The sequence below is a fragment of the Euwallacea fornicatus genome, chromosome 4, assembly GCF_040115645.1.
Source record: "Euwallacea fornicatus isolate EFF26 chromosome 4, ASM4011564v1, whole genome shotgun sequence".
NCBI lineage: Eukaryota > Metazoa > Arthropoda > Insecta > Coleoptera > Curculionidae > Euwallacea > Euwallacea fornicatus.
Genome location: NC_089544.1, coordinates 4,623,352 through 4,648,286, shown reverse-complemented (window position 1 = coordinate 4,648,286; position 24,935 = coordinate 4,623,352). Strand labels below are relative to the sequence as shown.

The 24,935-nt window shown below is 33.2% G+C and overlaps 1 protein-coding gene and 1 long non-coding RNA gene across 3 annotated transcripts in view; one reads left to right on the top strand and one right to left on the bottom strand.

Annotated features, from left to right (window-relative positions):
- Positions 1 to 14,206, bottom strand: part of LOC136338985 (uncharacterized) — a 206,354-nt gene extending 192,148 nt beyond the window's left edge. Inside the window, exon 1 of the long non-coding RNA XR_010732048.1 lies at positions 13,962 to 14,206. This is a non-coding gene — a long non-coding RNA (uncharacterized lncRNA). The remainder of the gene's footprint in view (positions 1 to 13,961) is intronic.
- Positions 1 to 24,935, top strand: part of lov (jim lovell) — a 127,445-nt gene that overhangs the window by 85,209 nt on the left and 17,301 nt on the right. Inside the window, exon 1 of one of the 2 annotated variants that reach the window (XM_066281831.1) lies at positions 21,798 to 21,868. The exons of the other annotated variant lie outside the window; for it this stretch is intronic. The gene's annotated coding sequence lies outside the window, so the exon portion shown is untranslated. Of the gene's footprint in view, positions 1 to 21,797; positions 21,869 to 24,935 lie in introns of those variants that run through there. 2 annotated transcript variants of the gene reach the window in all.

Here is a 24,935-nt window from a genome sequence, read left to right as displayed (position 1 = left end):
GGGCACGAAATTGAAATTATTCAACGAATGTATCTTCCCGGGGTTAATTGGGGTGTAATTAAATTCAAGTACAAAATAAATACTTCCTACTTCATTTGTGACATTTTTAATTGTAGCAGGATTTTAGTGCCGAATTGAACGAATTTTGTTTCTTTGAAGTTTAACGATGGATTATTTAGTGATGATTTGAATATTTATCGAGTTAATTATACCAGGATAATCCCAGAAGTATCAGACATAACGCTTAAATAGAAAAACAATTGGAAAATATTACATTATTCCTCAACATACGCTCCTTTGGAATTGATACACTTTTTCAGCGATGTTCTATGACTTTTATACCCTGTTTCCTTATTCCCCATCATCGCGGACTCTACCTTTTCATTAATAGTAAATGTCTTTGCATCGAGCCATTCTTTCAAGTTTAGAAATAGAAAATAATCTGATGGGGCTAAATCTGGCGAATAGGGTGGTCGAGGAAAAAGTTCGAAACCAAGTTGATTGATTTGGTTGCATTGTCTTGACGAATCGAGACTTTTTTTTCTTCATCCAAACATTATAGTAAATTTGCATAATATTCTCGGTTTATTGTTATTCCTTTAGGGAGCTGGTCAATAAAAATTATCCCACGTGCCTGTTTCCTGTAGATGGAACGGTTTTCGTCTTCTTTGAAGCCGATTCTCCCGTTTGACTCCATTGTTTTGACTGCTCTTTCGTCTCAAATGTGAAATGATGGGCCAATGTTCCATCCATGGTTATGAATCGACGCAAAAATTTAACATTATTGCAGCGAAACTTTATCAATCACTCCCTTGAAACCTCCTCACGGTCCTATTTTTGTTCGATTGTGATGAGTAATCACGACACCCATCTTGAAGACAGCATTCTCATCTCCACTTGTTAGGACAAAATACGATATACATTACTTTTTAAAAAGACTATCTTCCCGTACAATTTTGTGAATTTTTACCACAATATTTGGAGTGGTCAAATCGGGAGAGTCGGTGGTTGGACCACCGACAGGCGTTGAACTTGCCTCTCAATATTTTATAGTTTCCCCCAGAGTAAAATCTAATTTGATTTTCATGTTGGATGAACTAAGACCTTTCAAATGAAAATATCGAATCACGTATTGATAACCAATTTTTTCCATGTCCGCAAAATCTCTAAAAGCGTTCAATAAAAACGACTCTAAAACAAATACAAATCAACGTTGCACCCTCGAACTTTAGAAAAAAGCCTTTTAAGGTTAGGACTTTGTAATATAGACACATTTTTAACAAAAAAATCACCATTTATACGGAAAGTCGGATACTTCTGGGACTATCTTTATACATGATAATTATTGAGGATTGCATCGGTAAGTTAATGGAAATAATAGACTTATACGGGCCAAATAGTTATTTATGTAAAAATTGTGAGGTGATGACGGTTGTAGCAATTTCGATGAAGTAAAATATGACGAAAACTATCTTTTTTTACATGGTGGTAGAAAAAATGATATTTTCATTACGTCACACTTAAAAAGCAGCGTTTATTTCCACTGAATTAACTGTCGTAAAAATATACCTTTCCCATAAGGACGCGAAAACATCCGATCTTCTAATGAAATTGAAGGTTTAACAATGGAAAATATCGTTCATTCCACGTCCCGAAATATAGCCACTACGCTGTATTTCCACCTAGAGTCATTGCTATTTTTGTCACAGTCACAACAATGTGTCACACTAGGATTTCCCATAATTTTGAAATCTGCTACTCAGAATTTCAGAATTCTGAATCGTCAGAAAGTTTTTTTTAAATGTGGGCCTATTATCACAACGTCCAAGCTGACATACATATAAACAAAAAAAATTAGCATTAGCGGCTTGAATGATAAAAAAAATATATGTACAAGATCACATAAACAATATTCTTGTTTATGTGATTAGAAGATAGTTCAATAAAATTTTCCGCTTTATACGCGATATTTGAATTTTATTCTGGACCTAATCAGTAAGTGGAAGAAAATTGCAGAGTAAGACAAGTTTGTAAATAAAAATTATTTGAATATATATAGAAGGCGTCAAAGTTTTAAAATGTTTTTAATTAGAATTTGAAAATCTACTGGGTGATATTTTTAAGGAGTGGGGTGCTCTTTTACCGCCCCAAACCAAGCCAGATCGAAAATTTCGATTCTTAGTAATGTTTGGAAGCATATGTTGCATTTATAAGCTCCTCATGCCTTTTGCATATTTTGATATATGCCACCTGTTTTCCAACAATATTCAGAAATGAGAAGGTATTGCGAAATTTACACAACTTTTTTAAAAATTAACATCCATAACTCTACCCCTGGTAGGAGTAATAAGCTAATTAGTTAATATTTAATGACTCCCTAGCGATGGATGCAAATAGCAATGTTATTGGAGTGCCGCGTACTGGTTTATTCAGCACATTGGAGAATTATGGTTAATATCAGACTTTTTTACTGATACTTTTACATCTATTATGTTTACATTCGTACAGTAAAACAATTTATCGCACGAGTAAGTGTAAAGCCGTTTTCTGTCGTGCGATTCACTGCAACCACCGTGCGGTAAAATATCACTTTCTACACTCCTTGAGTAAACACCTAGTAAATTGGATGTAAATATTAGTACATCAGTCCATGATATTTACGCAAAGTAATTTTCAACTCAAAAAAATTTATGTATGTTATATAACGTTCGTGCAAAGGTGCCGAAAAAGTAACATGAAGGTCGTTCCCACAGAAACAGCGTAACTGCAGTTTTATTGTTATTTGACAAAAAGTTCTCTATCCAAAGGAGATGGTACTTTGTAACAATACCCTCTACTTGTCATATACAACCTCTGTCGGTATTTGCCACCATAAAACATAACACAGTGTCATAAAAGCATTAACCATATCTACCTTGAATAGCGGTAACTGTTATGAAATTAAGGGTATTGGCATGTGGTCCATCCGTTCTTTCTTTACCTGCTTTTCGTCATATTTAGTAACTTTGCCGTTTACCATTGCTGTCCCACAGAAATGTACAGAGACAGAGCCGGATTACAAGTTACTTTACGCTAATTGAGGGTAGTTCAGGTCTACTGAAACACACTACATGGGCCAACAAAACTGCCTTTTGGCCAAGTCTACATATCTGAAAGCAGATTTTCTAATACTCTACAAAAAAAAGTTGTATTATCATCAGGTAAAATGTGATTACTAATTGAAACGAAAAATTAGTTCAGGAAGGACATTCGTAATGGATGTACAAGTTTAGCTGGTGTACTCCGAATATTTATGTATTAAATATGTGAACTTTCCATATTCACATAACAACGTTCATTCTACAATATAATTACATAGGTGGTAACACTTTAAATCAACAGAAACCGGCCTTGTAAAACGATGGCAAGTATGAACTAATATAGCTTTTCAAACCTTCTTATTGCAATAAACCATAATTGGAACAGACTTTAATTATACTATTTACTGCACTATTGCACTTTCATATGAGCATTATAGATTGAACATGTTTATCAGTATCGTTTATTCTTTGTTTATCTGGATGTTCCATTCACTCTGTCGAAGATAATGATGCACTCTGCAGGAGTGTATTTAATTTTTTCCTAAGTCCATTGAAATGCAAGTGAAATAGATTTTCAATACTTCAATGCCATTTTATTCCCATTATACGATGACTCAATGAAATGAAACTTTTCCACTTTTTGCTCTATCTTATATGGATTTCGACATCATTGGTAAGCCATTCTTATCTTGGAAGTAGTGCGGTAATAACGTTGACATTACAAAAATATACCTTAAATTAGTTTCGACGCGAGGGAACTTGGTTTCATTATGTGACTAGTTACGAAATGAAATTCTCTTGGTCACTGATTTTGGTTGCAAAAACTGGAATTTTATTTATCAAAATTAAAAAATCATTTCGCTTAGAAAAAACCTTCTTTCTGAGAACAGCGTTTAACAATTTATTACAGATGGAACATCAAAGCACAACACACTGTCTTAAAGAGTTTAGATTTCAAAGGATTTTGTCGGATGGTTTTGCTTGCATATGCTTTATTAATTAATCAGCAGAAGACTTAGCGACGTCTTAGCCTGTCAACAAACATGTTTAATTGCGGGAGGGTAATGTATGTTTGTTCCACTACAAAAGCGAAAGTTGCCCCACGAATAATAATCAGTCTGTATTGTTTACCGTGGGCCGATCCAAAAGTATAAGTGCAAGTACAAAGCAGGAAAGCTTCATAGATTAAACGTATGTAGTGTTATTAATGAAGAAGGGCACTAAATGTCAGTAGAAGGATTTCTAACGTTTCCTGCGATGGTACTAAGAAAATTTCCGTTTCCCATTGACCCGATTTTACATCCGATTAATTTAAAATAAAGATTAAACTATGTAGTTTTCTTTAAATTATTTTTTCCATGCAGCGAGGACTTTTCATCTACCTGCTTTTGATGGCCACACGATTCTCTTTATTGATTAAAGCATATAAATTTCGTTAAATCACGCAAACAGTCGTGGCATACGGTACGTCTTCTCATATACATATTGCATACTTTTGTCATGTAAATTAAGACTTGCAACAGACAATGCTAAAGGAAGGAATCGATATAATTCGCTGCTGACATTTTTTTATCTATTGCTTCCATATCGATTGTAGCGAAAGGATTGAAGATTTAAGATGACAAATTCAGCAATGACTTTACCAATTTCTTAGTTATTTTTTCTGCGTATGTGTTTGCATTTGATTTACACAATTTTTAAGGGAACTTGTGATTTAGCTTCTGAGCAGTCATTACTCTCTCGAAGACAGGAAAGAGGGGTAACTATCAATAGGCAAAGGATATGCATCAATAAGTAATAAGTTTGACTATAATGAACTTTCCGCTTTGGAATTGTGTGACCATTAAGTGATATTAGGAATTGAACGCTTGATAAAATTTTAAATTTCATACAGTTTCACGTTACGAGGATAGTCCCAGAAGTACCCGATTTAACACTTAAAGGAAAAAAACTGAAATAGAGATTTTACTTTCTCCATCGATTTCTATGGCTTCTATTTGCTAGTGAGAAGCTTCGAATGTTTCAAAATAGGCATCAACTTCGAACTCTACCTCTTCATTAATGGTAAATGTCTTTGCATCGAGCCATTGTTTCAAGTTTCGAAATAGGAAATAATCTGAAGAGGCTAAATCTGGTGAATAGGGGGGTGAAGAAAAAGTTCGAAACAGAGTTTATTGATTTTGGCCATCGCAATGACAGAAGTGTGGACCGGTGCGTTGTCTTCGTTAAACTAAATTTTGTTTTTCACCAAATGCGGTCGCTTTTTCCTAAATTCTTCGCTCAAGCGCTGCAATGAATTTGAATAATATTTATTGTTTTTGGTTTAGGGAGATACTTAATAAAAATAATCCCAGGTACACAAAAACTGACACCATCACCTTTCTTGCAGATAGAACGGTATTCGATTTTTTTGAAGCGAAGTCTCCCCTTTGAGTCTGTTGTTTTGACTGCTGTTTCGTCTCAATTTTGTCATGATAGACTCATGTTTCATCCATCGTCATAAATCTATACAAAAACTTGGATTTATTGGTGTGAAACTTTGTCAATTACTTCCTTGAAATATCCTTACGACGCTATTTTTCCAATAAAAGAATTGAATCACATATCGATAACCATTTTTTTCCATGTTCACAAAATATGTCAAAGCATTCACTAAAAACAACTCCAAAAAAACACAAATGAACATAGCACCCTCAAACTTTAGAAAAAAGCTTTTTAAAGCTAAGTCTTTAATATAGGCAAATTCTTAACAAAAAAATAACCATCTATATGTCAAGTCGGGTATTTCTGGAACTATCCTCGTACTTGAAAAATCTAGTATGAAGAATAAATGGATTATTTGAAAAATAAATTATTATAAAACAATCGTTGGAGCTTTGAAACGCATTAAAAAAATTAAAAAGATATTTAAAGGCGGTTTGAAGTAGACGTATAATTATTTATGAAACAATATGATTTTTGCGAAAAACTCCGATGGCTGTTACTTTTTCCACGGCATAGAATGGAATAAATAGAATGAAGAGAAAAAATTGTTTTGAAAAAAAGTGGGCTGCAGGAAAATTATTGTGTATTTTGTTGGTTTTCTAAACCACTGCAAATCATCCTACCTTTACCTAAACTGAACAATAGGTCTTAATATATTTCAGGCCGCATTAAAATATCTATGTTATTTTTCGGAAATATTTAGATCCAAATAGTATAAATTACGAATTTTCATTTTATTTTTCTTCTAAATGTAAAAAAAATGTGAAAACTTCTGTTGAGGAGACCTCGAGGAAAAAACCTGAAATGAAAAAACGCATCCAAACACACTTGAATTTTTTAAGACGAAATTTCCCAATTTTATGGAAAACTGATTTATAGAGAAAATTATGCAGAGAAGTATTCAAAGAAAAATAAATACGGGAAACTCATTTTGAAGTACTTGCATAAAAATTCTTCTTCACTGATAAGGAAAAGATTTTTTGAAAATTTCGAAGATTTATTCGATTTCCTAATAGTGAAATTATGTTAGAAGTTAGTCTATAACCAAACAGGGTTGAACCAAAAAAAATGAAAATTTAAATCGAAAAGTTTTTATCTTTTGCAAAAGTCGTTTCACCTATCCGGGCACACACAGCAAATGCATGAATGGGTAACAATTTTTTTGCTTCTAAAGTATGCCTGCAACAATTGAATACTTTTAATTTGAACCTTAACGAAAGAATTTGTTTGTGAGATATTAGAACTCGGCCTGCATCTAATGCACTGCATTACCCTATGAAATGGGTCTTTAAATTTCCCTCAAGCTTCAAGCTGTTTTAAAAAGCTTGACATCAAGTCAGGCATCTATTTTTCAAGTAAAATCGTTTTTAAGTTGACTTGATGAATCCCTGCCTACTTGAAATAGTAATTTTTCCCTTCGGGAAAATTAATATAAACGGACTACATTAGCTTTTTTCATCATCGATCAATGACTTCTCAGAGGTCTTTTACAAGATAAACGACCTTTCTCTCAACTACCCGACGAATGTGCCCCACAAATTTACATCACGCATAAAATCCACAATCATGCATCCCACACCGAGACCTTTTGTTAATTTCTCAATCTTTGCATAATTCACACAATGGTTTACCGTAACAGTCTCACCGACACACAGAAGTTTCATTTGGTAGTAATTTTCAACATCCAATTATTGTTCGATTCAACAAAAAAAAGCGTGATGGGAAAGTGTTTTCGGTATTTTGTCCAGTTGGGCGAATAAAAGGGTTAAAATCAGGACGTAAAACGTTGGAAATACCCTCGCATTCCAAATATCAGTATTTCACATGCTTGTCTTGTCTGCAGTAATTACCATGCTAGGAACGTACAACCGACATAAGGTATTGTGAAAGGTACCATGCATATGAACTTTGTTCCCTTAGAGTTTCGAATTTCTTTTCAGTATTTTTTTTTCTAAATTCCGAACTTTTTCAACAAAAGCAATTTGTGACATTTATACATCAGCATTACTAGTGAAAAGTCTCAAGAAAGTTTTATAGCAGGAAAATTCAAGGTTATCAAAAGTGTTTAGTAAATTTTGTTGTATGGTACCACGTGTTACTGTTGCACGGTGAGCGTTAGAAAGTTCACCGTAATTATCTAATATAAGCCATAATTATTATGTTTTATACTCAGAAATGCGATACTCGAGAATGGTGACTGTAATTAAAGTACAGCTAAAAATTCATAATTAAACAAAAGACCGTATGCTTTAAAATGCATAGAAGAGGGACACGCAATATTTGTCCAAGGTGAGTTTGACCAAATCTGAAGATAAATATACCTACGCTATCGCTCATAAGTATAGCAACTTTTTAAATTCGATTGTTCTATGAAAACATGACTTTGATATGTATCTATTAGATTAATTATTAATTAAAATAAAAAATAAATACATTAATGTTAATGTTTAGTTGTTAAATGTCTTTAAACTGTAAACAAAAAACAATATTCTAAAAAATATGGGTCAACAGTAGAGCAACTGAAACATTTCTTGCATTTTCCCTTACAATTAAATCTTTGGTTTAGTAGCTGGTATAGTAAAATACCCTTTATTTTGAATTACATCTCAACATATGCTGTTCATAGACTTTAATAATATTTCAATATAATCTTCAGATAGTGAGTTCAAAAAATTTTGAAGTTCATTGAACAAATCCGCTTTATTTGTTATTTTTTTATGTGAATTCCTCTATCAATTTTATATTCAAAAGTTCTCTATAGTGTTCAGATCGGGGCTTTGAGTCGGCCAGATCATCACATCAAAGTTATGCACAGTTTAATTAATTTGGAGATATGCTGCGAGCCATTGGCGTGTAAGAGCATCCACCGAAAGCTCATATTTTCTTCTTCCCAAGGCAGCATATGACTTTCTAAAATATTTTTATAAACATATCGATCCATAAAATCATCAATTTTTACTAATGGATCCATGCCAAACCCTCCGAAGCACCCCCAAACTATAATACCGCCATCTCCATGTTTAACGGTCCATTTAGTATATTTCGGATTAAACCGTTTATTAATTGGTCTTCTGACCGAACAAATTCCGTCTGATTTGAACAGTTCGAATCAACTTTCATCTGAGGAAGGGACAGTTTTTCATCTTTCATCTGACCAATGCATGACATGCTCTTTCGCAAAACGCAATCTAGCTTTTCTATTTTTCTTTGAGATGAAAGGCTTCTTTGCCAATTTTCTCTCGTATAAACCAGCGCTTCTTAATAATCATTTCATGGCACTTACTGGTACTGAAACATATAACTCTTGTTGAATGCGACTTGTACTCTTGAACAGATTCTGGATGGATACCATTTCAATTTTTTGATCCATCATTTTATCAGTTTTAACTTTTGGCTACATTTCGGAAATTCATCTAAGGTTCCCCTATTTTTTAAGTTGGAAATCACCCTTGATATTATTGATTTATTTAAATTTAAAACTTTTGCAATTTTGCATTGTTTTTAACTACTTTAAAATGTTTCTAAAATTTTTGTATTAACTTTGATAATAAATAAACACCTCTAAGTATTTTGAAATATTTTCAGTCAATTCTGTGAGTAACAAAGTCAATATCACACAATAATATAATCAAACACATTGGTTACTTTACATGTGAACCCTACGAAAAAGCCAACTTGTCTTAAAAATGGACATAAACCAAATATATTTATACCTTTGTATATCTAGGACAAAGTTAATAATAGCATCGATATTAGTTACTGTGGAAGCAGCTAAGAATTATACATATACCAATAATATATATAGAATATAGGTGCTTTATAGACAATTATTTATAATTTTTTACAATTTATTTACTTATGCCTGTATAGATTATTTTTTTCAAAACCAAAAAATTCTACACAAAGTAACCTAAAAATATATCTAATCGTACTAGAAAATATTATAATTTTAGTTCCCTTCAAACTAAGTTTCACTATATTATATGAAACGTGAAAGTATTTTGAACTTGTTGGAGAGTACTGTAGCTTTCTGAAGGCAGACATTTTTTTAGACAAAGTGAATGTCGAAAATATCACATTTTTGAGTTTATTATCGTTAGTTATATCAGAAAACCTGAAACTCTGAAAAATGTATCAAACATGTTCAAGACGCATCGTGCTATAATTTTACCACACTCAAAACATGGTTTATTTAAGTTTCAAAAATGATTATGGGCAATCAAGCAATTAACATACTTGAAGAATATCCTGGCAAGTTAATGTGCCATGGCCCACGGTCAATCGCACTGTAAGGAGTAATAATTTTATGGATATTTTCAAGAAGTTTAAGAAGTGTTACGGTAAGACTGAGAGCCAAGGATGACTTTTTGTGATTTCATTCTAAATCAAAAGATTCGTTTTCATAGGACTACTCTGTACCCGGTTGAAGCTTGCTTTACAAAGAGAGGCATTACAAATTTGACAACAGTTATGAATAATCGGATTAATATCCACATGGTACAATATTTCATCATTACCAAAGAGAATTTGAAATAAACGTCTGGGCAGGTATTGTTGGGTGATATTTGGTTGGTCCTGGAACAACTGGAAGATTTGCCTTTACTACAATTACGCCGCGAAATATGGTTTATACATGATAGTGCACCTCTTTATTTCAGCATAAACATTCGGGAATTCTTAAACCCATCTTTGTCAAATTGACCACCAGCTCGTGGAAATAACTAATTTCAGTACTGGCCACCGCGATCACCAGATTTAAATGAATGTGGCTTTTTCTCTGGAGGAGACTTTGTATATTCGACACCATGATACACACAAAGCTAAGGAAGATTTATGGAACTGCATCAACAATAAATGCGTCACTATACATAAAAAAAGACATTTAACTTAATTAATAGTACTTAGTAGTAGACTTGGAGTGATGATAAAACAACTTTACCGTACGTTTGTAAAAAAATAGATTTTGCAATATATAGCTATGGAATTCATCAAAACAACCAGTTTGACTGATTTTTCAAGCCAATTAAGACTTGAACATGAGTCTCTTTACTGACACCATGGAAATTTCAAAATAAGATTTCCACAAAAGTAGAATAGGTTTTAATGTAACCCTGTATCTCATAAATTCAAAGAAATTTTACTGTAAAAATCATAATATATTTTCCAACCAGATAATTTCTATAATGACTGAAATCGCAGCAGCGACTTGGCCAATACCTGCGTTTCCATGGAAATTAGCTGCTTGTTTAAATTAACAGCATTCTGATATATTGCACCTAAAGAAATAAAATATATGAAGAATATTGGCAAGTTGGTCTCACCATACGTGTTTTTAATAAAACATAATAATGTTAAAAGAAGTAAATGAAATTCAAATTACCTACTGGGAGCACAACCAATGACCAAAAAATCAGTAGCAGGGAGAAAAAAAAATTATCGTGTAGAACTGAAATATTCAAATTCAAATATTAAAGAATTTTTTTATAAAGGTGCAGGTAGAAAATTAAAACTAAACAAACGCCATATTTAAAAAGAAAATTTAAAATAATTCCCAATATTTTCGAAAACATTCAAAAAACATTGAAAACCTCATTTCTAAGCTTAAATGATAATATCCACTATACAATTTTTAACAATAGTTCATAAAGTAAACTGGAAAAATGTTATTACCGCTTATTGATAGCTCTCAAACGTGTGACATCATAAATTTTCGCAAAAAACTAATATATGAGAAAAAATGCAGGTCCGTCATAGAAAAAATAGAGTGAAGTGGATATTAAAGAAAAGGATAAAAAAATAGGTAAAGAACGTGGTCGGAAGTGCTATTAGGTTTCCAAAAATAATAAATAATAAGACGGTAAAAAAAGGAAATTTGATTTTGTGGATATTGCAGCAGTAAACTGATTGCTATCAATATCTAATGGAGATTGAAAATAGGTAAATGCTCAAAGCAATATACATTGTCGATGCTTTTAATTGGGTCACATGATATATAAAAATAAACAACCTTTACAAAATATTGAAAAATATTCTATACTTTCCATCCCGCCCTGGTAACGCCTTTCGTCGATATAAACGCAGCCGATGCTGGATTTTAAACTCATCCTCAGCACAATTATTCATTCAAGTTATAACATATTCCCCTTTTAATCCCTGCGTCGTTCTTTGTTTATCGACCGAAGAAAATGAGTCCGTTTCTTTTCAGAAAAGGCAAAAGTTTTAATGACCGCCCGCTTTCCACCCCTCCCCTCTCGCCCTTGTCTTTACCCGCTTCACGTAAGTGGAAGAAGGAAGATTTTCTCAATCAATAATTGTCACGGCTTCCAGCTACATACACATTCGCATGCATACATTAAAAGAGGGGGAAGGGGATTTAAGGGTTTGATGGGAGTTTGTGTGTGTTTTGAGTCATGTAAAAGATGAGGTTTATCGGGGAATTAGAAAATGCCTTGATGACAAAGACAACGAAATTGGAATTAATTCGTAGAATATGAGTATGTGTTTATAGTAGGCAATATTTGGAGGGTAACGGTGTTTAGATCTCGTATCGAAACTCAACGTAATTACTTTTGCTGTTGAATTTTAGAGAAATTTACACATGATTTTGCAAAAGAAAATTTTCTTTAAACTTTGGAAAAATATGCAAGACAGTTCTAGATCACCCCGTATGGGACCTTTTTGTTTAAATTTAATAAATGTGAAGTATTATGTGAATTTATCATTTAAGTCAAAATTGCAATTATTAGTTCTGTTTCTAACTGATTTTCGAAAAAATATTCACGAATCAAATGCATCCTCAAATCAAATCATTTTTATCCACTCTTGGTTTAAAATTTTATGTGCACACTCAAGTAGTTCCGGATGTAGTGCCTTAAACAAATAAATATTAATTCTAAGTAGATATGAAATTAAGGGCTCCTACGCTAGGATGACCTAGTCACGCCACCCAGTAGCGCCACTCGATCTCCGTGAAGCGTTTTCCACCTTAATTTTTTATTATTATTTGAATTATTTGATTTGAATTGGCCTCTCCAAACTAGCTAATGTCGTGTGTTAAAAGTGGCATCCGTTGGAAGCGATTGCTCACCGATACGAGCGATTCCACTAGCGTTAGTCGTGCTGAGTGGCATGAATCAATAGAGTGAGTTTCAACCACCCATTTCAGTTTCGGAGTGTTGTACCACTACAGTACTGAAATGCTAATTAAAGGCCAATAACCCCTGGCATTCGGTTCTGTGAATGCAAGCATGCACCTATTATCGTAGCTTCTACATTTTCCTGACAGAAGTATGGTCTTATGGATCATTCCTACGAAAATGTTTACCGAACGATATTGGTATATACTGTAGTTAAACAATAATTTGATTTATTTTCAATACTGAAGAAAAACTACAGCCTAAAGTTGTAAATGACAAATCATTGGTGATAGATAACTGGCGCCACTGTTGTTGCGTCTGGCATAAACCAATTGAGTTTTATACATTTATTTTTTTATTTTTTTATTTTTATTTAATAACCGAGTCGAACTCTATTATAACAAACACGAGAATACCAGAAATTTTGTCGGGCGTTTGTTATATCCGATTCTAGTTAATATGTCCATACATATCCTATGTTGGCCTTGGCTGACGATAAGTGCGTCCACTTGAAGAATGGTAAATTAGAGGTGTGAACTAAACCTAGATATATACACATTAATTTTATACAAGGCCAAATAGGCATCGGCGGATTTGTATATTACTCAAGTCTTAACATCCCATACTAATGAAATGCAGCTAACGAAGTTCGACATCGTGCAAAATTGACTACGATTCAATACATGAGGATTCCCTGGTTTGGAGATCATCCCGAGAAAAAAATATTCTAAAATTAGTCTAATAAATTTTTTACTATGATCTTTTTAATGGACATTTGTTCATTATAACCGTTTGGACCTGTGTATTTTTTCTCGAAAAACGTTCGTTAAAACCCACGACTCGTTATAAATGTGTTCGTTATATCCGAACAAGAATAACACGTAATTACATAGACACTTTGTACATTCTTGACATTTAGTTCGTTCAAGGCGACGGTTCGTTACAACCCAGGTTTGCCATAATTGAGTTTGAGTGTAGATGGTAATAAGCAAAACCTTCTTACATAAACTGAAAGAATTGCCTTACAGCGAGAGGACGGTCCTCCAGGACTAGAGGTACCTCGTTTTGCAAAAGGTCTCCTACCTGTTTCCTTTTATGGTTTCCTAATCAATTTTTCCAGAAATTTAATTCTTATCAAACTGGGCATTCATGTTAAAAGTAGTGTTCTCTCATTAAATAATGTTATTCTATGTTTCAAGAACAGCATTTTTCACATCTGTCTCGCAATACTAACCAAAAATGCAATAACAGACTCACTTACCACTATTTCTTGAGTTTTGTAACTTCTTCCACGGCACACAATGAGGTGATCATCCACTCCCTTAAAGTAATTTAGTGTGTTTCTTTAGTGTCACCTACATTGTTTATTATGATATTAAGGAATATTGATTCCAATATAGCACATAGTAAAAAGTAAATGCCTGAGTTAGGCTTCATATGTTTTAGTTGTAAATAACTTAATGTTAACGGTCTTCTAACGGAATTAAAATCAAAACACATATTTTGAGGTTATAATGAGATGAATGAAAGAGACATCTGGAAGAAGAACCCCAATATTATCATCTCATCTCTCTCTCTGTGGTTTACACATATTCCCTCCTTGTCTAGCATTCGTCTGGACGTTTTGAAACTCTGTCTTACTTACGGTGACACATTAACCGACTTTCTTCAGAGCTATCTCTTTATTAAATAGGTTATCCCCTTTAGCGGGCGTTAAAGACTTCGCAGTGGAATGTCTGGAATGTAGACGTCACGTATATGTGAAGGCGCCATATGTGTTATCCCTTTAGCTATATTCACCTTAAATTGACCTTCGCGGTAGATTGTGCAAGGATCGCGGGTATATCAATATTAAGAAACCCTTTCAACGTAATTTGGCTTTTAGCCTAATTTTGTTCAACTGTTTAACTTAAAATAAAAATAAATCAAAACAAAAAAAAATTATAAAAACTGTTAAAAATGTCTTCCTGTCAAGATGCAGGACTCTACTCTTCGCCTCATATGCCGACAAACTCTCGACTATTCTAGGAATTTTACGAATGATGATTTTAAGAAATTTGATTAAATATTACGAATTGCTTCAGATAATTAATAACTGAGCCGGATGATTATTTTTTCCTTACTTCCTTTACATTCTTAATTTGCATCGATAGATATTTTTGCAAACACTACAAAAAGAGTAAAAGATACGTAAATACAGATGAACTCGGTTAGAAAGAACACGAGAGGACCAGATATTTTATTTGCTATAGCCGGGCGTTCGTTATATCCGATTCTAGTTAATATGTGCATACATATACATACTATTATGTTCGCCTTAAAAATTCTGATGTGTTAAAAATTATTTCTTTTTGAATTTTGTATGTACATAGTTAAGATTAACACACCAGTTAAAAGGGAAAAAAGGCAAAAGGGAACACTTCCGTTTTATTTGTCCATGCGTAATACCAATGTAGTACATCATTTTACCATTACCTACAAGCATACTATATATTTTGTACTGTAAAGTAGTCAGTAATTTTATTTTGCACTCGGTTTTTAATGAGAGAATGTCTTTCAATATACCTATAAAATTTGTTGAAAATCAGTTGTAAGCGAATCGTTATCCATTTTGATATATTTTTCTAGATCAAAAAGATTATGCGGCTTAATGCACTCTGACAACGAAACGTTTACTTCGTCATCTTGATCTACGAGTTCCTCTTACTATCCAAAACGGCACAAAATCGACTACCATTCAATACATTGTGGTTCCCCGGTGTTGAGATTATCCCAACAAAAAAATATCCTAAAATTAGTCTAATAAATTTTTCAGAATGGTTTTTTAATAGGCATTAGTTCGTTAGGACCAATCAGACCTGCGAATTCTTCGTCGAAAAGCGTTCGCTAAAATTGATCGTTCGTTATAAATGTGTTCCTTACATCCAAACAAGAATAACACTTAATTAAATAGACACTTTGTACATTGTTGATATTTAGTTCGTTAAAGGCGACCATTTCTTATAATCCAGATTGGCTATAACCGAGTTTGAATAAGAGTGTCAATAACAATATGCATAAATCATAGAAATGCAATATGGAAAATTTCCACTAAACCTACATCTGTGATAATAATATATCCTTTTCTTTGGTCAAGCCTTTCTTGTATACACAAACATAATCCCAAACATATGTTTCGGCTGATTTAAGAAAAGAAATGCCTCTACACAACCTATTATCTTCATATATTTTCTCTTCCTAGAAAAATATACCTGTCTGCTAAGGGGTGTTTATTATATGTCACGTCCTCTCATTATAGTCAGGGCCATAAAACAATTTCGTCTAGTCCTTTTGTTAGTTTATTGGCTGCTTTTCAGGAATTCGCAAAGGAGCTTTTGCAAAACTTCTAGGAGAAATCGCGGTATGTGGCCGGCATTTCGTCCTAAGTATACACAGAGTCATAAAATTTTATTTGGGCACCAAAGATAGGTACGCTTCATCAGCCAATTATCATATTAGTTAGGTTAGTCTCATTAGTTCCGGTAGCCTATTTCTGAGGCCATATAATCCTGATTGTATTAGCACATATATATATATATATATATATATATATATATATATATAATATATTATATAAGTATTTTTGAAGTCAACTTATTTATGAATTTGTGTCAAATAGTTATTTACCCGTCAAATGCGGAAAATGATACTTTAATGCACGCTGATTTCGTTGACCTAAGAGCGCGAAGCGCCGATTGCCGACCGAACGGCGGGAAACACTCGATTCGATCAGCAATCAGCTCGACTCGGTCAGCAATCGAGAGCTGTAAAGGCACTTTCGCACGTATTATATAGAATTCTATGTAGTAAAAAAATTTATCACACGCATGTCAATCTGAACTACCTTCAGAACACTTTGATACTTACATATGCAATTTCGATTTACGTATTAGAAATTTAACTTGAATTATACCGCTCTCTTCTACGGCAATTAATTTATCAGAATCCATTTATTCTTATATGTTGTATCTACAGAACTAGAATGGCAACAACTGTTTTATCACTGTTATCCTTCGTTTCACAAGGTGTTTTCAGAGAATTGCAAAAGCTGTATGTATTTGTGAGTTTGAGACTCCCTGTACATATACCCATAACTTAGGGCTAAGCTAGGAAAATTATATATTGATCTTATACCTAAGTAAGTGTAATCTTGAGCACATTAAAACTATTTGCAAATACCTAAGGTACTGACTTCAATTTGTAGTAAATAACACTGTGAGCCCATTAAGTATAAAACTCTTGTTTGGTCTTTTGTCTGGTTACTTTATCTTCGACACTAATCATTATTTACCTACTTAATTAAAATATGCAAAAATCTATAACTACCTAAAATATGGATGTTTCAGTAAATGCACATTTGGAGGTAGATAAGAGAAACTACGTGTATTCAACTAGAAAATTTCCAATTAAGAGTAATAGGTTTGAAAACACGGTCAACAGATAATCTATTGACCAAACCTGAACAAATAAAGAGATTTGCTAAAAACTGAACTTTAAATGTTTACAATAGTTTTTATTTTTTCTGCATGCCAATAAATTGCAAATATTTATCCACTAATACCCTATTACTAACATTGTACTGCTTGGAGTGACTCATACACATATATAGTGAATTTTTACAGCTATAACTTTTTTTTATTGTGAAGTGTTCTGCAGAGTTTTTTAAAGAAACATCAAAGAAAATTTAACAGTTTACTTTGGATGTTCAAAGAGAATTTTTGGGCAATTTAAGAATTTTCTTAGAGATCTAATAGATTTTTGAGGCTTGAAATCATTTCCGAGGCCATCTCTCTATTTTAGCAGGGTTTTCAGCAACTCTTAGTTTTTGCAGAGTTTTGCACTTTGAGGCAACTTTTTAAATGCCAATTTCGTGTCGACTGAACAATTTGTAGTTCACAGATTTTTCTATGTTTTTCACATTGCTCATGTCAGTTTTTTATTATAGTTCTTATATCTTCTATTCTGAAGCACTGCCAACAATATGCTCTGTTTAAAACTCTGGCGCACCTCGAAAACAAGACAGTTACGAAAAAACAAAATAAATTAAAAATTGTTTTAAATAAATAGAGAATAATTGAAATTTGATGTTACTGATACTTGGTGTCAACTACAAAAATGCCTCTAATGGTAAAAGGGGATCTGACTTAAACGAAATATCATCCGGCAAAGTTTCACACTTTGCCTGGTTCGATCGTGTACGCTTTGAAACTAACCCGAACTAAAAATTTCAAATTAATATCTGAAAAACACCAGCAGTTATGAACAAAACAAAGCCATAAAACAACACAAAAATATTTACTTTTTAATACCCCGTAAATCGGTAACGAAGCGCCTGTGAACTTAAATTCCTGCAAATTTTTTTGCCCAAAATGAAATCTTTTGTCATCGGTTTAATTTTGATTACTTCCAACTGAGGCATCCTAATGGGCAACCCTGAATGGAATGATTATCAAGGTTCCATGGAACTCCCGAAGGATTCTAATAGATTTGGTTTCTTCAAAATTTCTTTGGGGTAGCCATAGGAATTGTATGGGTAAAATTGAAACTATTACTGTCTAGTGGAACAGAATATCTAGTATATGTAATATTTGAATATCTAACCTAAATCTGAACCAACTAGTTAAAGAAAGGACATTGATGCAGGACGCGTACTTTCACACTTACAGAAAGTGATGTTAAAATTTTTCTGTCCAAAAATAATAGTACGGTTTTTTATCCTCGTATTCCATATTATGAGTTTGATCCACATTTCAAAATCTAATTTCATTTTTATTTTTTCTTTTATTTAATAGTCTTATTATTATCTATGTCTTTTATAAAGATTTAAGCTCAACTCATTTTTCTATCTGGCTTTAATAATCAATTACATGCAATGGAATAGCCGTAAACAAGATTTACTCATAAATGGTATTTTTATGAATTTATTACATTGGACCCATTTCTTCGTAAAAACCCTAAAATTCTAAATTGGAACCAAGATGCCTGCAGTGGAGGGGGTAGTCATCTTCAACTACGTACGCATATATAAGGGTGGTGCAGAAACCAGGGTAGGTACTTTCTCTACTTGATAGTGACGAAAGGACATTCAAAAGGTCTCTTGCGAACCCTCTGATGTTCTTACTTCCGATAATCAGTTGAGTGTTAGGTCAGTTACCGATTTGGCTCTAACAGGTGCCCTTTCATTTGTGGCTATCGACTTGAGCCTATAGACGGTTTTGTGTACCTTTTTAGGTAACCATTTGTTTTTGTGCGTTATTCGGACATTACTCGAAAAACTATTATTCGAAGTTGAATAACCACGTTGCTGCAATTTTGCAGTTCTAATTTAGTGTGTGTCATTTTTTGGTAAGTAATGCTTTTTTGAAATTTGTTTTGTAGAATTCATCCAAGTTTTTCTGACAATTAATATTGTATGTACTGTTTTTTTGCAACCAGAGAACGCTAGTCTAAAATTAAGCTAACGTTCAAGTGTGTTCCTGGTATAATGTAAAATTTGGTGTATTTACTTTGCTTATTGTACTTCAAAAATATGCGTGCTTTTGATGACTCTTGGTTTTCTAAAAAAAGCATTAAACAATTTGACATCGACAAATTGCTTTTTCAGAAACAACTATAGGGTCCACTTCCGCAATTTCCAATTTTCTAGATAATTTAAATGGGGATTCATAATTTTCGACGACAAATTAGAAATAAAAAATACAAGTGTAAAAGCTAAGATCATCTACACGCAATTTCCCATCTTTCCAATATTCTGGAGACGTAGTAACTTGCAGAATCTCCATAGGAACCCCTTTGAGTGACCCCTCATTTTCCACTGATTTGCGCTCAGAAACGCAATGCGATAATCAATGTTCTCCTAATTACATTTCCACAGCTTTCCAGATTCTGGAAATGGCAAGACCTAGATAATTTCACCGGATAGTCAGTTTTGGGTCTCCCGAATTTTGGCAAAATTGCAAATTGCAAACAACCTTTCTGCAACTACATATAAAAAAATTATTGAAGCACATATTGAATACTTCCTGATAATTTTCGATAAGTTAGAATTGGAAGTTTTTTTTAAAATAAGCAGAAAGTAAATTGTCAAATTGATGCCATATCTTGAGGGTTTCTCTCATTTGTATATAAATTGTTAATTGAAAAATAAGTTAATAGTAACATTACTATTAATAATATATAATAAATATATCAAATGCAAAATTCACATACCTTTTCTTTATCAGAAATTTTATTCTCAACGAAATCACCAAATAGAAAAAGAACTCCACCGTCACTGCATTTCCACCCTCCGCCATAAGTGCATAATAAAGGGAGGATAATTATTTAATCTCGTGAATTTACTTCATTATTCACTTGCATACGTATATTTATTAAGAGAAACTTGATCATTTCCTTTGTTTCTTGATATTTTCTCTTAATCTCCGGTTCCACGCAAACTTTCTGCAAGATTGTTTTAAGTTTAAATATCACACGTTTGCTCCTTGGGATGCTATATTTTACTTCTTGAAGTTGGGCTCTCTTTTGAAATTCTGTTTGACATAGAGATGCATGTAAATCTAATTTAACTATGGATGGGAACGGTTTATCTAACGATAGTAGTGGTAACATACAGAATAGAATAAATAACTGGCATAAATCCGGGAAGTCAATCGTTTGCTAAAGAAATAAAATCGCATGTCTTCAGTTTCAATCTGATGAAAAAATTCCTCTCTCCAAGAACTTTATCATTTATTGGAAGTTTTGTTCCAGTTACAAGGAAATTTCTATTTTTTTGAAATTTAAAATATAATTCTAATTCAAAAATTTTTAAAGAACAATAAACCTTTTTATTGCAACCTGGTTAGGTGTATGAAATTTTGGAAACAATGGCTCACAATTAAGAGGGTGTTGGAGCGATAGAATTGCACACCAGTTCAAATTAAAAATTACATTTTAGTAAGAATGTGAACGCACATCTTTATTAGCGTTTCGATCTGAAACCGTCTTCGGAACCAAAAAAAAATTGTGAACTAAAACGAGAGTTAGACATGGACAACTGCCATCTCTCAGTGATTGAGGAGATGAATTTAAAAATGTTTTACACATTTTCATTTCATTTCCATTTTATTTTATTATTTTTTTCCTTTTTCTTAATATTCCATGAAACGCTGCTAGGGGTGTTGATCGAAAACGTTACTAAACTGTAAATCTCAGTTCTAACTGCGCAGTTCTACTGCTCCAACAACTCCTAATCACGTATGGTGTCATATCCATAAATCATGACATAATCATTTTTTTTAATCCAAAGTGATTAAAGAAAATAATAATTATCAACTAGAAGGCACTATTCATGTCTTGCAGGCTCTAATCAGCATCTTCAGGTATGATAATCACTATTCCTTTTAATGACATTGAAGGAACTTCCCTAAATGACCGAATTTGCTAAACGGGCTAATATTAAATATTTTGTAGTGTTTCAGTATAAACAATGAAAAATTTAAATAATGGAAAGAAATTAGGCGGGGACGTGTTAAGATATTGACAAGGGAAAATAAAATATCTTAAGTCTTGATAGTTTTAAAACTTGAGGGAGAAGTTCGTTTTGAAGTATAAAGTTGTGATTTAAGTGAAGGTTCGTTAAGAAGACGAGAAGGGAGAAGGGAGCCTGTGGGAGAGGAAGGGGTTGTGAGTTTTGTTTAGCGAAATAAGAAAAAGGAAAGAGTGTACGAAGGGTGAAAAAGAAGGGCGTCTCATAAAAAGAAAGCCTGCCGGCGTGCGGATGATTTCTTAGTGCATTTATGCAAAGCAGAAGGAGAGAAGAAGACGCGCTCTATCCTTATTTCGAGTAATTAGTGGTCGGCGAGTCGAGAGAGAGGGTAGAGGAGCGTGTGTGATTCTAAATACACGCCCGCCCCTTAATTTATATCTAAGGGTAAAACAGTAAGAGTAAAGACGTAGTGGGGACAGTCTTGCGAGAGGGGAAGTGGAGGCGCTTGCGTCTTGGCCGTTCACGAGGCTTTGTCTAATCGGATTCATTAACAGCGAAACGGGAATTATGCGTCCATTGCTAGTCGGCATATTTTTGAACACAGTCGGACTTTCAACCCCTCGAAGAAAACGTTATTCTGCCGGGACACGAGACAAAATCAGGTGCGCGCCCCCAAAACCACCCCCAGCCCTATATGTGTCATGTGTATGCGTATATGTGTGGAATATGCGCTCTCAAAACATCATCTCGCAGCTTCTTTAGTTTTTGGTGTTTAGTGGTTGTTCTCCGTGCTCTGCTACTCACATTAGTTTGATTTTCGCGCGCTTCACGAGCCATGTGGTCCATTGCAACAACAATCTCTTCCGCGCGATCCTATTGGTCCGCACACACGTGCTCACACGTTAACTTTTCACTCCTTATGGTATTTCGGGTCAAAATGTGACCGATACATTTCTAACATGTTTGATTTATTCAGGAATGTAGCAATGCACCACTGAGCGAGTTCTTTCAGTTGTCGGTTTTTACTAAATTACTCTTTGATTGGTTTCAATTTGTTGATTTTTACTATATTTGTGTTTACCGCCTTGGTAAGTCTTGAATTTATCATAGTGGCATGTTTCTGAAATGCTCTCATAACTTGAAGTTGTATGACACACATTTTGTTTCGAGATCAACAAATGTTTCAAAGAGTTCTCGTTTCGTAGAATTACGCTTCTGAAAATAGCTAAAGAGTTATAATGCGGTCTATAACATCAATAACTGATAAATTAGTCTCAGCATCAAACATTTCTTTACCATTACAACAACCTCGGCATTTCCTAACTATACAAATTTAATTGCTTTGTGTCTATTATGTTTCGTTAATGAACAGAATTTTTATAATCGTGGATGGCGATAAATTGCCTGAAGGGGCTCTTTGATACTTGAAATAAAAAAACTATTTTCCCACATAATACAAAACGTTAAAAATTACGACATGCAATACCTGCATATAGCTACAAGTTATAATATCTTGCATAATTTCTAGTCTTCCTCATAAATTTTTAACATCCTGACTAATTATAGAAATATCAGATGGTTTCAGTTAAGTTTTATACTGATCAAAATCTTAAATCAGGCATCAAGTTTTTTTATACATCAATTGCACCTCTGTGCCAGTATGGAAAAATTGTTTTAAGGCTTTTTGCGTGGAATTTTCATTTTCGGGAATGTAGAACTTACTGCGATAAAGTAAAAAATCTACAATTTTTTGAATCATGTCAGATGCATGCGTATTTAAAATGATTCACATTGAACAAACTATTTTCATTGCAACAATTCATAATCACGCCTTAACTAAAAACGAACGAAGAAGATCGCCATAGTCAGTTTCTAAACACGTGTAAATAGGTGTGGAATGTTGTATTTAGTACACAACAGTAAATAAACAATGCCGTACATAGTGTACAAATAAATTTAAATTGAATTTGGCAAAACAGTGGCTTTAGGTACTTCTACCTTTTTTGCAGTAATATTGCTTTAAACTTAGAACCATAGAAATTACCAGGTCATATAGAATTCTATTAAAACACGTTCTGCACATGAAATACCACGAATGAGCACAATTAGTGAGTTTACCCCGCATTGATCAAATATTCGGACCCAGGACTGAATAACGTCACGAGTAAGTACTTTGTTCACAGAGTAAATACTCAGGATCTAATTTTTAGACATTGAATTCAATCCAGAGTAAATGGGGGAGATCGAATCATCTTTACGGTTTAATACTAATTCGAGCAGCTACTTCAAAAAAACAGCTGTTTTGTGTCAGACCCTGAACAAAATGGAATATAAAGCAAAATTTGCTATGCCTTTGAATGAAAAAAGATTTTTCAACACTATAGTGTAAAGACACGTGTGTTTACTTGCCGCCTAATTTGATTCTTGGTCTAAATTTGTCCATGGGTTTTAAATATATTGAGTTGAAAAGTTTCCAGTGTTAAAGAAAAACAAACATTTTTACATTTTTTATTTCCGAGTTTGACCGAAACTGCGAGTTGTTATACGTCTCTACTATACAGGATGACTCATGAAACCGTTCCCGTTCAAAAATTTCAAGTTACATTCCTACATTTTTTTTTTCAAAATGACTCTGTAGGAGGAGGTGTTTTAGCTATCCCTTCTAAAATTTTAGATTGGGCTTGGACATCAAATTAAAGCTTGTTACTAGCTCTGATCGAATCTAAAAAGTTCAAAAATCATTGTTTAAATCAAGCTACGATCTAAAATTTCCTTGTTGATAATAAAACCTTCTGAATAATGTTGCATTAGACTAGGTTGTTTACGATGACTTCAAAAGTATTGGGTTTTAGATATTACGTCTAATTGTAGCCGTTCAAATTAATTATTAAATATTAACTGTGATACGAAGAATTTACCTTAATTTCAATCATTTAAATATGTAATATTAAAGTAATTTTTTCGAGTTAGCACACGTTACACTTTCAACTCAAATATTCAATCGTCAACTCACTTTTTCAAAATACTAAGCTAATTTAATACAACAATATACCTACAGGACATTCAATAAAAAAATGTTTCGGAACTCTGTTTTGTATCTTAACGGTATTTTTAAATTCTGCATCTACCAATATTTAAAACTTACTATTTGATCGATTTTTATTTCAAAATCCGAAAACTAAGAATCAATTTCAAAGGATGCTATGGTCAACAAAAACTGTTTTGATGCCCACTTTTTGACCACCCCGTATACTTCGAATTTATGTGAAAATAGAGCAATTAAAAATAAGAATGTCTGGATTGCAGCACCTTTGACAAAAATAACTCTGAATTCATGTAGTACCGACTTTACAAAGTATAAATGCTACTTTCACCGTATTTCTGAAAATAATGCAGGGAACAACTAGTTTCCCAAAATGTGTGCCAACCACTCTGGATAATAACATTACGAACATTTAAAACTGACTGAAAAAACACTTAGAATAGGTATAAGGGGTGCCACGTTAAAAGAAGTGTATTTTTTCAATATCCGATCGGTCAGTTACCATCTGGTCATTTTTTAAACCTGTCCCAATTTTTTTTTATCTCTTTTAGACCAAACATAAATATTTCTTAGTTAATTTTAAGGCTATACTGAGGCTAAGTGTTGAATCATGGTTCAAGCTTCAGTTCCGCTAAACACGACCCTCGTATGTACGAATAGACATCAGGAATTTGTGTATGTCAGAT